This window comes from Phodopus roborovskii, unplaced genomic scaffold (genome assembly GCF_943737965.1).
Source record: "Phodopus roborovskii unplaced genomic scaffold, PHOROB, whole genome shotgun sequence".
Taxonomy (NCBI): Eukaryota; Metazoa; Chordata; class Mammalia; order Rodentia; family Cricetidae; genus Phodopus; species Phodopus roborovskii.
The window spans coordinates 1,495,605-1,506,602 of record NW_026126598.1 but is presented as its reverse complement, the minus strand read 5'-3'; the positions used below and the strand labels follow the sequence as shown (position 1 = coordinate 1,506,602).

General features: G+C 45.9%; 5 non-coding genes across 5 annotated transcripts; 4 read left to right on the top strand and 1 right to left on the bottom strand.

Moving 5' to 3' along the window:
• Window positions 1–2,678: 2,678 nt before the first annotated feature.
• Window positions 2,679–2,750, bottom strand: Trnaa-ugc (transfer RNA alanine (anticodon UGC)). The gene has a single exon. It is a non-coding gene; the product is annotated as a tRNA-Ala (tRNA).
• Window positions 2,751–3,004: 254 nt separating this feature from the next.
• Window positions 3,005–3,076, top strand: Trnad-guc (transfer RNA aspartic acid (anticodon GUC)). The gene has a single exon. It is a non-coding gene; the product is annotated as a tRNA-Asp (tRNA).
• Window positions 3,077–6,931: 3,855 nt separating this feature from the next.
• Window positions 6,932–7,004, top strand: Trnaf-gaa (transfer RNA phenylalanine (anticodon GAA)). The gene has a single exon. It is a non-coding gene; the product is annotated as a tRNA-Phe (tRNA).
• Window positions 7,005–7,375: 371 nt separating this feature from the next.
• Window positions 7,376–7,447, top strand: Trnad-guc (transfer RNA aspartic acid (anticodon GUC)). Its single transcript has one exon. It is a non-coding gene; the product is annotated as a tRNA-Asp (tRNA).
• A 1,582-nt stretch (window positions 7,448–9,029) lies between these two features.
• On the top strand, window positions 9,030–9,101 carry Trnaa-ugc (transfer RNA alanine (anticodon UGC)). The gene has a single exon. It is a non-coding gene; the product is annotated as a tRNA-Ala (tRNA).
• Window positions 9,102–10,998: the final 1,897 nt, after the last annotated feature.

The window sequence follows — 10,998 nt, the reverse complement described above, 5'->3', positions numbered from 1 at the left end:
TCTCCTAGAGGACCTGCATTGGATTCTCAGCACCCACATGGTGACTAACAACCATCTGTAACTTCAGTTCCAGAAGGTCCAATTCCCTCTTCTGGCCTGTGCAGGCATTGTACACATTGTCCACAGATAAACACATAAATAATAAAAGTAAAATCCAACCTTATGAGTCATCAGAGAATGCCAGTCAGAACTACATGAGAGGTTGGAGAGATAGCTCAGGGTTAAGAGCACTTGCTTTCACAGAGGACCAACCTGGGTACGGTTGTCAGTTCCCACATGGCTGCTCATAACCATCTGTATCTTCAGTTCCAGGGGAATTACATGAGATTTTACCGCTGTCAAAATGGCTTTGTGCATGAAAATAGCAAATGAGCTGGGTGTAGTGGTTCACACCTTTAATCCTAGTACTGGGAGGCAGAAGGAGGGAGGTGGAACTATTGAGTTCTGGCATAGTATTGGGAATGGAAACCAGTCCAGTCACTGTGGAAATTAATATGGAGGCACCTCAGAACTCTAGAAAGATCTACCTAAAGACCCAACAATGCCACTTCTGGGCATTTACCAAGGCAACACACAAACACTAAGCTGCACAACCAGCCTGGTTCCCATCAAGGCAAAGAATGGGTAAAGAAAATATGGTTTATGTAAGGAGGGGAGTCTTTGAGCCATTAAGGAAAACAACTGGAGATTATCCTACTAAACAGATTAAGCCAACCGCAGAAAGACAAATGCTTTACTTTCTCTTATTTGTGGGCCCTAGACTTCATATAAAACCATACATCCTATGGGTGATGTGAAAGGAAAACTGAGGAGGAAAGGGGACTAACAGGAGGAGAGGATTGTGGAAAAGGGGGTGTTCCCAAAACATAGGCTGTGTGAAAACTGCCCTATGAAAATCTGTCATTTTTTTTTTAAGAGGGGAGGAGTCTGGGTTTTGGTTTTGAGACAGGGTCTGGTTATGTAGCCCTGACTTCGAACTCTATGTGAGGTCAGGCTGGCCCCAGATCCCTAGAAAAGACTGCCTCTGCCTCCCCAAGACCTTGGGAATTGAACTTGGATCAGTTGTCAGTCTTGGTGGCAATTTCCTTTATCCAGTGTGTCATCTTGAAGGCCCTTGTTTCCTACTTTTTCATTTTGAAGGAGGGTCTTATGTCGACCAGGCTGCTCACAATCCTGCCTCCACCTCCCAAGAGCTAGGATAACTGGTGTGTGTCACCACACTTGACTCAGACAACCTTACACTTCTGGGTGATGAGGGAACAGTGTGCAGTAGGTAGCACTGCTGGCCCAATACCATTTTCCCTTGAGCTTGGGCACTAACTCCTGGCCTGCTGTTTACCTCATCGAAATCATCCCATAAACCCTTACTTTGTCCAGGAATGTTCCCAAGCTGTGGGAGGGGCAACTAGGAGACCTGGTCCTCCAACCTCCACTTACTGGCATCTATGAATAAACAATCTTTCCCCAACCCTGCTCCAGTGATGAGCATTCCAGTGGTTATAGAGGCCTACCTTGGTCACAAGGGAGATGGCTCAGCCTCTCAATCAATAGTTCCCTTAGAAGTTAAAGCACCAAGGACTGGACTTGTAGCCTAGGGTACCGACCCCAGTGCCACACAAGCCGAGGCAGGAGCACCTCCACGTTTGCAAATGAAAAAGCGTCTCATAGCCCAGGTTAGCCTCAAACACTCCTCGGGTGCTGGGATGACAGGCATGCGCCACCATGCCTGCCTTTATGCAGTGCTAGCTATTTCGAGGTAAGAACTCTACAAACCGAGCTACACATCAGTGTTCAAATGTGTTTAAGTACAGGTTTTCCACCTCATGTTGTCGAAGTAGAGGGCAGAAAGTCGGGGGCCATATGTGTGCTATACGTTAGTGACAAGCTTCAGAGTGGCAGAACAAGCCTAAGGGGAATGACTAAACAAAGCACGCCCACCCCACCCCAGAGTATAGGCTATGTTAGCCAGCTGCCTACAGAATCGGCTAGAAAACACTCCACCTCACCCCACTTCCCGGCCTCCTCCCTGCACCTCCAGCCTGCAAAACTTCACGTGGCCGCTAGACGGAGCCTTTAAAACACTGATGATAGAGCCAAGTCCCTTTCCTCTGGCCTTCGGGGGCTTCCAAGCCTCAGTTCTACCATGGTTCTGCCCTCATTCACTGAAGTCCAGACACCGGGCAGCTTTCTGGTGTTTTCATCTCTAAGCTCCTGCTCTGCGCTCAAGGAATGTGCCCGCGCCGGCTCCGGATCATGCGGATCTCGTGGATGTCCCCGCAGTTCTGTGCATCATCATAAAACATCCCTGGGATTTCTAGTGTTAGCCTCGAATTGGAATTAGAGTTCCAGAAAGGCTGAGACTCCTTGCGTGGTCTTGGCAAGATTGTTGGGCTACTTGATATTCTATTTGGACACACTACGGATGCTCAGTGCGTGCACATTACACCAATAGGCGTTCAGTAGCCGCTGGTTATAGGACCTCCTTAGAAATGCAGTGTTTTCCTCCTGCTCCATTCACAAGTAACTACAGGAGTTGATTTACAAATGCTGATTCCGGCCATCCTTGCAAAGTCAGTCTGCCCGGTAGGGCCCTTTCTGGGGCGCCGGTTCCCCACGTGGTAGGAAAGGAGGCCTTGCTTTCCGACCTAATTTACTGGAGGGCTTAAAAGAAAACAGAGTGGAGATGCCGGGGATTGAACCCGGGGCCTCATACATGCAAAGCATGCGCTCTACCACTGAGCTACATCCCCTTGCTAAGAAGGAGATTTTCCGGAATAGTGATGGTTATCAAACACACACTGCTGCGAAGTTTTCCGTCTCTGCTCATGATGTGAGCGCTATAAACTGAGATGTCAGTCAGAGAGAATAGAAGGAGAGGGAAAGAAACATAGATGAAAGAGAGAAAGAGCAGGAGAAGAGGGACACGGAAAAGAAGAGATCGGGTGACAGCCTCTCTGTGTATCCGTCTATAGCAACTTGTCTGGAAAATACCTACTAAGGCTCGTCCTCGTTAGTATAGTGGTGAGTATCCCCGCCTGTCACGCGGGAGACCGGGGTTCGATTCCCCGACGGGGAGGCCATAAAGGTGGTTTTGTATTTTAGAAGTCCTAGCCTCATTCACCATGGATCTGAGCAAGAAAAAAAAAAAAAAAAAAAAAAAAAAAACCTGTGCTCCTTCACTATGGACTCGGTCATGGATTTGTGATTATTATGTGATACCCATGTGTTTGGTGGGTCATTATGTGTTATCGTGTAGATAAAGGCTTATAGGGGGGTGAATACATAGACTTGAATTAGAGCTACAGCAAATTCTAGGAAAGTAAGGAAAACTAGGATAATAAATGTGATTGTAGCAGTTGATGGGCTAATAGTTGTAAGAATTAGTGTGGCCTTTCCAATAAAATGCATAAGTAGGTGTCCTGCAGTGGTATTAGCTGTTAGACGAACTGCAAGGGCTAATAAATAGGCTAATAGTTTGGATAATGGTAAGTATAGGAATTAGTGAAATAGGGGTTCCTTGAGGTAGAAAGCGGGCTAATGAGTCTTTTATTTTGTGATGAAACCCTGAAATTATGATCCCTGCTCATAGTGGGATTGCTATTCCAAGATTTATAGATAATTGAGTTGTTGGGACAAATGTGTGGGGCAATAAGCCTAGAAGGTTTGTTGACCCAATAAATATAATTAGGGATACTAGCATTAAAGGTCAGGTTCATCCTTTTGGTGAGTGAATCATCATTATTTGTTTAGTAATTAATTTAATTAATCATTCTTGAAATGTGTGGAAGCGGTTACTTACTAAGCATTTGGAAGATGTTAATAGTATTGAAGGAAAAATTATGATAGCAATTACAATAGGGAGACCTATTATTTTTGTGGTTAAAAAAGAAGCGAATAAATTTTCATTCATTTGGATTCTCGGGGTTATTTGATTTTGTGTGTTTTAGATGTTTATTGGAGGGGTTAGTAGGAAATTTTTGCAAATAAATTTTTAATTGAATTAGGATGAAAAGTATAATCGTAGAGGCTAGGACAGTGATAAATCATGTAGATATGTCTAATTGTGGAACATCATTATGGAGATGTCATATCTCTAACTTTAACTGAAAAAGTTAACCCTCTAAGCTTCACAATGACATTAAATTATTGATACAGTTCAGTTTTCAAAGCATTTAAATGGGACTATCTCTGTGTTTAGATCTGCAGTTTCCTGAGCATTGGGCATAGAATAACCCTAGATGGTTGGATGAGATTTTAGCTTAGTTTAGGCGTCCTGGAATTGCATCGGTTTTGGGGCCTAGGGATGATACAGCTCATGAGTGAAGTACATCTTCAGATGAAATTAATATACAAATAGGTAATTCTATTGGTAATACTACTCAGTTATCAACTTCTAGAAGTCGAAGTTCTCCAGGCTTAAGATCATTTGCTGGAATCATGTAAGAGTCAAAGCACAGGTCTTCATATCCTGAATACTCATAGCTTCAGCATCATTGATGTCCTATGGTTTTACTGTTGGTACTGGGTTATTAATTTAATTTCAGATCCTTACCCTATGTTCTCCCCGACGTCACCCTTCCCCACTTTCGCGAATTTTACAGGGAATCCCTGAGTTCACTTAGGGTTGATATGAATGAGTTTGGCTAAGAAGATGGTTCAGCCCCTGGGCATCTGGTTAACACCAAGAGGCCAGGCATTCCAGCCTGCCAACAGGGCTACCTCTCCAAAGATATCTCCCACTTTACTTTCTCACCTTACTCCATTTTTGTTGTGAAGATCTGTTTTATTTATTTGTTTATTTATTTATTTGTAAAAGCCAAGTTAAAGTACTCTCTGAGAAGCGTAAAACAGGTGCCCACTTCTCGCCAGGGTTTTCTTTTTTAATTCCTCTTGGTCTGTAACCCGGGCAGGCCTTGAATTCCAGGAGCAATTCTCCTGCCTCAGCCCCCCCCCCCCCCCCGTGCTTAGCTTACAGAATTTCATCTCCTCCACTCCCAGTTCTTTGCTTTTTTATTTTGGTTATTTTTTTTTTTGAGACAATACTTTGTGTACCCAAACTGATTATTTTTAGATTTATTTATTTTATGTGTTTTGCCAAAATGTATTGTATATATGTGGACTACCGAGGTGTCTGCTGTTCGTACAGTAGAGAGGTCAGATCCCCTGAAACTGGAGTTGTGAGCCACCTTGTGGATGCTGAGAACTGAGCCAGCCTGAACTAATAAGTGAGGTAAAAACAATCCTGGGCAATTTAATGAAACGGTCTCAAATTAAAATTTTTAAAGGTTGCTGGGCGGTGGTGGCTCACGTCTTTAATCCCAGCACTCGGGAGGCAGAGGCAGGCGCATCTCTGTGAGTTTGAGGCCAGTCTATTGGGCGAGTTCCAGGACAGGAAGCTACAGAGAAACCCTGTGTCAAAAAACTAAACAAACGGACTGAGCGCAGAGTGTTTACCTACCATATGAGGTGGGGGTGGGACGGGAATAGGATTCCAGAAGGGAGCAAGACCTCCTGTTTCTTCTAAATCAGCCCCGTACGTGACACCTGAACTCAATCCTGTCTAGGAAAACCCCGTGTGTGGATGGAGAGGTATACTGTAGCCTGGTTGTGTGACCTCCAGCTGCCAAGCCATGACAAAACCTCAAAGGCTGGGAGTGTTAAACAACAGAAACGTAAGCCCTCTGGGACTGGAGGGTGCAAGCCCAAGGTAGTTTCTCTGTGTGTGTGTGTGTGTGTGTGTGTCCTCTCCTCCCGTTTCTTCTCCCAGCTGCTCCTTCACATAGGACCGACCCCAAGGACTCCATATACTCAGCTCTAGCCATCCTTTAAAGTCACATTCTGACGTATATTAGACATTGCCTGTCAGAGTGAGACTCATAACTTTCGGCGGGGCCACTTGGGGGACCTTGGTTTGCTGAAATGGCTGACTCTGCATGTGGAAAAGTGACAATGCCTGCGGTCAACTTTCCACCCAACCACCACGCCAACTCTTGGGCATCATCTTCACCCCTTCCCGCCCCCCGATCCCAGATCAAGGTCATCTACAAGGTCCCTTTCCTCCTCCTTGGCCCCCTCAATATCCCTTTATGGGCCCGTTTCTGCAGGCGTGGCCCAGACACCACAGCTCCGGGTTGGACCACCACACACACCAGCCCCACCCTTCCTGGATGTGGCTGCCTCTGTAGCCCACCCGGCCCATGCACTCATTAGTCGGGGAAGACTTGTGATTCAGCCCCCAGATGGCTTGCGGAACGTCTAATCCCTTCTCCTGTCTCTTACTGCCCACCTCAGGGACCTCACTTCCTCCCCCTTGGTGCCTCACACAAGCCTTCCACTTTCTGCTCAACGAAGGGAAGGAAGCAGGCAGGACCCATTCCCATCCCCACCTCTTGCGTTTCCACGTGCTTCGAGGCTGAACAAGTGTGCACAGGAACGTATACCACGCGCTTGGAGGCGGGATCTGAGTGAAGTGTGGCCAGCCCTGCCCTGACAGTGTTTACTCGCCCAGCCAGCGTCTGTTACCCCTGGGTGCCTGGCAGCGGCCTGCCTTCAGAAGTGACCTTACTCCTTCTCCAAGAGGGGAACAGGAGGAGCAGACCTGTAAGCCAAGAAGGGCTTATCCGTGCGGTTGTTACACGCTCGACCGACGTTTAGTAAGCACCCACTAAGCGTTGCCAATACTGGGGTCTTCCGCCATGGCTGAGGTCAGAGTAGGTGTGTCCTTCCAGCTAATACACAGGGGAAATGATAATAAACTCAAAGTGAACAATAAAGTCCCGGGGGGGGTTCCCGAAGGACTCTGGTAGATAGTGGGGTGACCAAGGGATGAGATTTGGGTAGTGTGAATTTCCAGGCATTGAATCTTGGAAAAGCCAAGAACGGAAAGCTTTCGAAACAAGGAGAGGAGAAAAAGAGCGATCCAGCGACAGCCGCCGAAATAGCTCAGTTGGGAGAGCGTTAGACTGAAGATCTAAAGGTCCCTGGTTCGATCCCGGGTTTCGGCAGCCCTTTATTTTCTCTGCATTCCTTTTCAATGTACGAAGTGCGTAAGTTTTCTTCACAGAAGTCACGAACATCGTACACTGAAGCCAATGCCTCTGGAAACCTAGATACACCACATTTGGAGTGACTTGAAGTGTTCCCTAAAGCGTCCTACTCTGTGATGTCTGTTGAAGTCTGCTGGTGTACGCTTGGTGTCTACTCATTAATGTCTGCGGTCTGAATTCAGATGGCAAAAAAAGAACTCAAGAAGGGAATGAACATTTCAAAGGCGAGATTCTGCCAAATCAAATTTATTTTTCATTTTTATAAATCAGTGACACGGAATTCGAAGAATCTTAAAGGAGCTTCTTGCAAAGCCAAAAACCAGCTCTCTTCCTCGTTAGTATAGTGGTGAGTATCCCCGCCTGTCACGCGGGAGACCGGGGTTCGATTCCCCGACGGGGAGTTAGCGTCCTTTTTTTTTTTTAAACCAATTCCATCGTGTTTTTAACTGTATTCCAGCCTATTTAAATTCAGCTTCCATGGACATATTTCACCCTGTCGCAGAAAAATAAGGCCGATCCTCATTGATGGGTTCCATCCCTTTATACACCACACGAGCTCAGCCTGAGTTGCAAGAAAGACACTGTTGTCTCCCAGCATCCCTCCATGTCCCTGGTACCTGCAGTCACAAGATGGAAGCTCACTCTGCGACACACACTGCGTCTCCTTCCAGCCCCTGCCACAGATAACCTTCTGATGTCTGTGAATTTAGGACGTTTTATTGTCCCCATACAATTGTATATCTTCCCGAACTGTAACCATCCTTCCGTTCATTTGTTCCCTTGTGGGCCCTTTAGAGGGGATTGGGTGGTCAGTAAAAGGGAGCCAGTCCCGAGAACTGGGAAAATCATTCCACGCTGAGGAAACAGCGAGTGCAAATCCCTGCGTGGTGGAAGATGAGTAACTTCGCCTTGCTCCTTGAGCCTTGTTCAAAGTCAGCCACCCGTTTATCTGCCCGGTTCCCTCCCAGGGCCTCGGACCCAAAGGAGGAAGGGCCAGACCGATTGCTCATGGACTGCTCTATCCCCTGTGAGCAACGCAGCCTCCAATCCCCTAACACCCAGGGGCAAGAAGACGTGGAAATTCACACAGGGGGCAGGAGGATGACGATGAGAATGCAGCAGCCCTTTGCTGCACTCCACACCAGAGACTGCTACCACATCTCATTCTCCAGCCTATAAGGGTTCTGTCCTTGTTGACTGTCCTAGCAAGCAGGGTAGGGACTGTAGGTGTGTCTCCAGGTCTCATATGAGCATCAGAGAGGTCAGGCAACGTCAGTTGCTACGCCCAGCATTCTTGTAGACGACATCAGGCACCAGCTGCTGTGAATGCGCTAATGGGTATCACTGTCAGGCAGATCATTTGAGGGTACAGTATCCTCGCCGGAAGTGATGGGCAATCCCCGGGTGTAGTCATGGAGGCTTGTAGCCTTTTCTCTCGGCTCCCTGTCAAACAACCACCCCCGGCCCCCAACCCCCGACACTGTTCACAGAGACATTGCAGAGTCTGAGACCTTGCTCCAAATTTGAGTCCTAATTGTGGAGTCTGAAACTATTAGCCATTTCATATCCAGAAAATTCTTCCAGGAGGGGGATAGGTGGAAGGATGGAGGGAGGCAGAGAGAGGAAGGGTTTCAGGAAGATTTATTATAAACTCAGCGATCGAGGTTGGAAAGCATCTCAAGGATGAGGAAGCAAAGAATATTGGGTGAAGAACATTGGGGTCGTCTTTATTTATTAAGGATTTATTTTATTTTATTTCCTGTTCTCTGAATCTGGTAAAATTTTAGCTTATATCAACGCAATAACGAATACATTTGTTTGGAAAATATAAGACAATTAATTTTACCAAGCCTTTAAAACCCTTTTAAATAAACACACGCAAATTTAATTTAGAGGGAGAAAGAAAAAAAAGCAACACAATCTACCCAAACCGTCATTAGTAGCATATAGCAGGAGTTTTTCAAGCAGGTGGAAAACCGGGTGGGGGATGTAGCTCAGTGGTAGAGCGCATGCTTTGCATGTATGAGGCCCCGGGTTCGATCCCCGGCATCTCCACTTCTTTTCAATCTATTCCTACTTCTGAGTCTTTCTTTTCAATCTATTCCTACTTCTGAGTCTTTGAGCCAGAAAAGACATTTTTGTAAGGATCGCCATGACGGTAAACTCTTGGAACTGAGAATTTTACATTCCTACTAATCCTGAAGCCTGTAAAATTTTTAAAATGCGTCGCTAGAGCGATCATAAGAGAGCAGGCATCAGGGAAAAGTGAAGATTGCAAAGCCAGAGGGAGGACCACCAGGGTAGTTTGCCTGTGGTGGCTTCAGGGCACTCTTTCCCACTGACCCCGTGTCGTCCCCCCCTCTCTCCCGGGCTTTTCATGCTTAGCGATGCACAGTACCTGCGTGCACTTTAGCGCTGGCTTCGGCAGTACATACATATACTGAAATTGAAACGATACAGAGATAAGCAAGAAAGACATACAAATTCGTGAAGTGTTACATTTAAAAAAAAAAAGTGCACTTTAAAAAGTAAATAAATAAAGCACACCTTTAAACCCAGCACTTGGGAGGCAGGTGTATTTCTATGAGTTCGAGGGCAGCCTCATCTATAGGGTGATCCAGGACAACCAAAGCTGCACAGAGCAACCCTGTATCTAATTACGTAAGTAAAAAGTAAAAGAGCCTGTGTGTTCTACAGATCATGTTGACTGCACAGTCCTCAAGCAGCCATCAAATTTCCATAGCTCCTCAGCCCCCTTCTCCATCAATGCTGGACTGCTGACTGGCTATTGTTGTGAAACAGGGTTTTACAAGGCAACTCTGGCTGGCTTGGAACTCACTATGTAGGCTGGGCTTGTCTTGAACTCACAGAGATCCACCTGCCTCTGCCTCTCAAGTGCTCAGATAAAAGACATGAATCAACACTACCAGCTTATTTTCCTTTTTAAAAAATGAGAGAGAGAGAGAGAGAGAGAGAGAGAGAGAGAGAGAGAGAGAGAGAGAGAGAGAGAGAGAGAGGCTTCCTTACAGCATTTTAGTGCCTACTTGGTTTTGCTTGGCTCTCCTCATTCTCCTGATTTGTGTTGGGAACCAAACCTAGGTCCTCTGCAAGAGCAGTAAGAAATTCACTGAGCCCAAAGAAAAAAATATAATATTTTCCCAGACTCCATCCCTGCCTAAACCCTTCTGCTCCACTATTCCCCTTCCTCTTTTCCTTCCTTCCTTCCTTCCTTCCTTCCTTCCTTTCTTTCTTTCGACAAGGTCTCTCTATGTAGCCCTGGCTGTCCTGTATAAACCAGGCTGGCCTCAAAACTCACAAGATTAAAGATGTGCACCACACACCCAGCTTCCCTTTCCATTTCCTTATTTCATGGGTTCTAGTGCCCTGCCACTGCTCTTCATAAAGCCCTGGTTTTCCTCCTTTTAGACCCCCTAGTTTCTTAGTCACAATTCATATGCATATATAAAAATTAGAAGCTAACATTCCCATATAAAAGCAAACAAGGAGCCTGATGTTGGTTGTGCACACCTTTAATCCCAGCACTCAGGAGGCAGAGGCAGGTGGATCTCAGTGGGTTTGAGGCCAGCCTGGTCTACAGAGCTAATTCCAGTTCCAGGACAGGCTCCAAAGCAATACAGAGAAACCCTTTCTCAAAAAACAAAAACAAACAAACAAACAAAAAAATTAAACATGGGATGTTTGTCTTTCTTAGCCCAAGTTACTTCACTTAATGTAATACTTTTCAATTCCACCTGTTGTCCTGGAAATTGAATACTTTTTTCTTTCTGGCTGTATGTCTCTAACTTGTTGACAATTTCCCACATGTAAACAATGAATCTTGATAATATCCACTCCCAACTCTTTCCCACTCTTGCCACCCGCATTCCCAATCCATCCTTTTCTCTTGATGTTGAAGTTTTTCTTTATTATTATTTTTGTTTGTTTTTGAGAC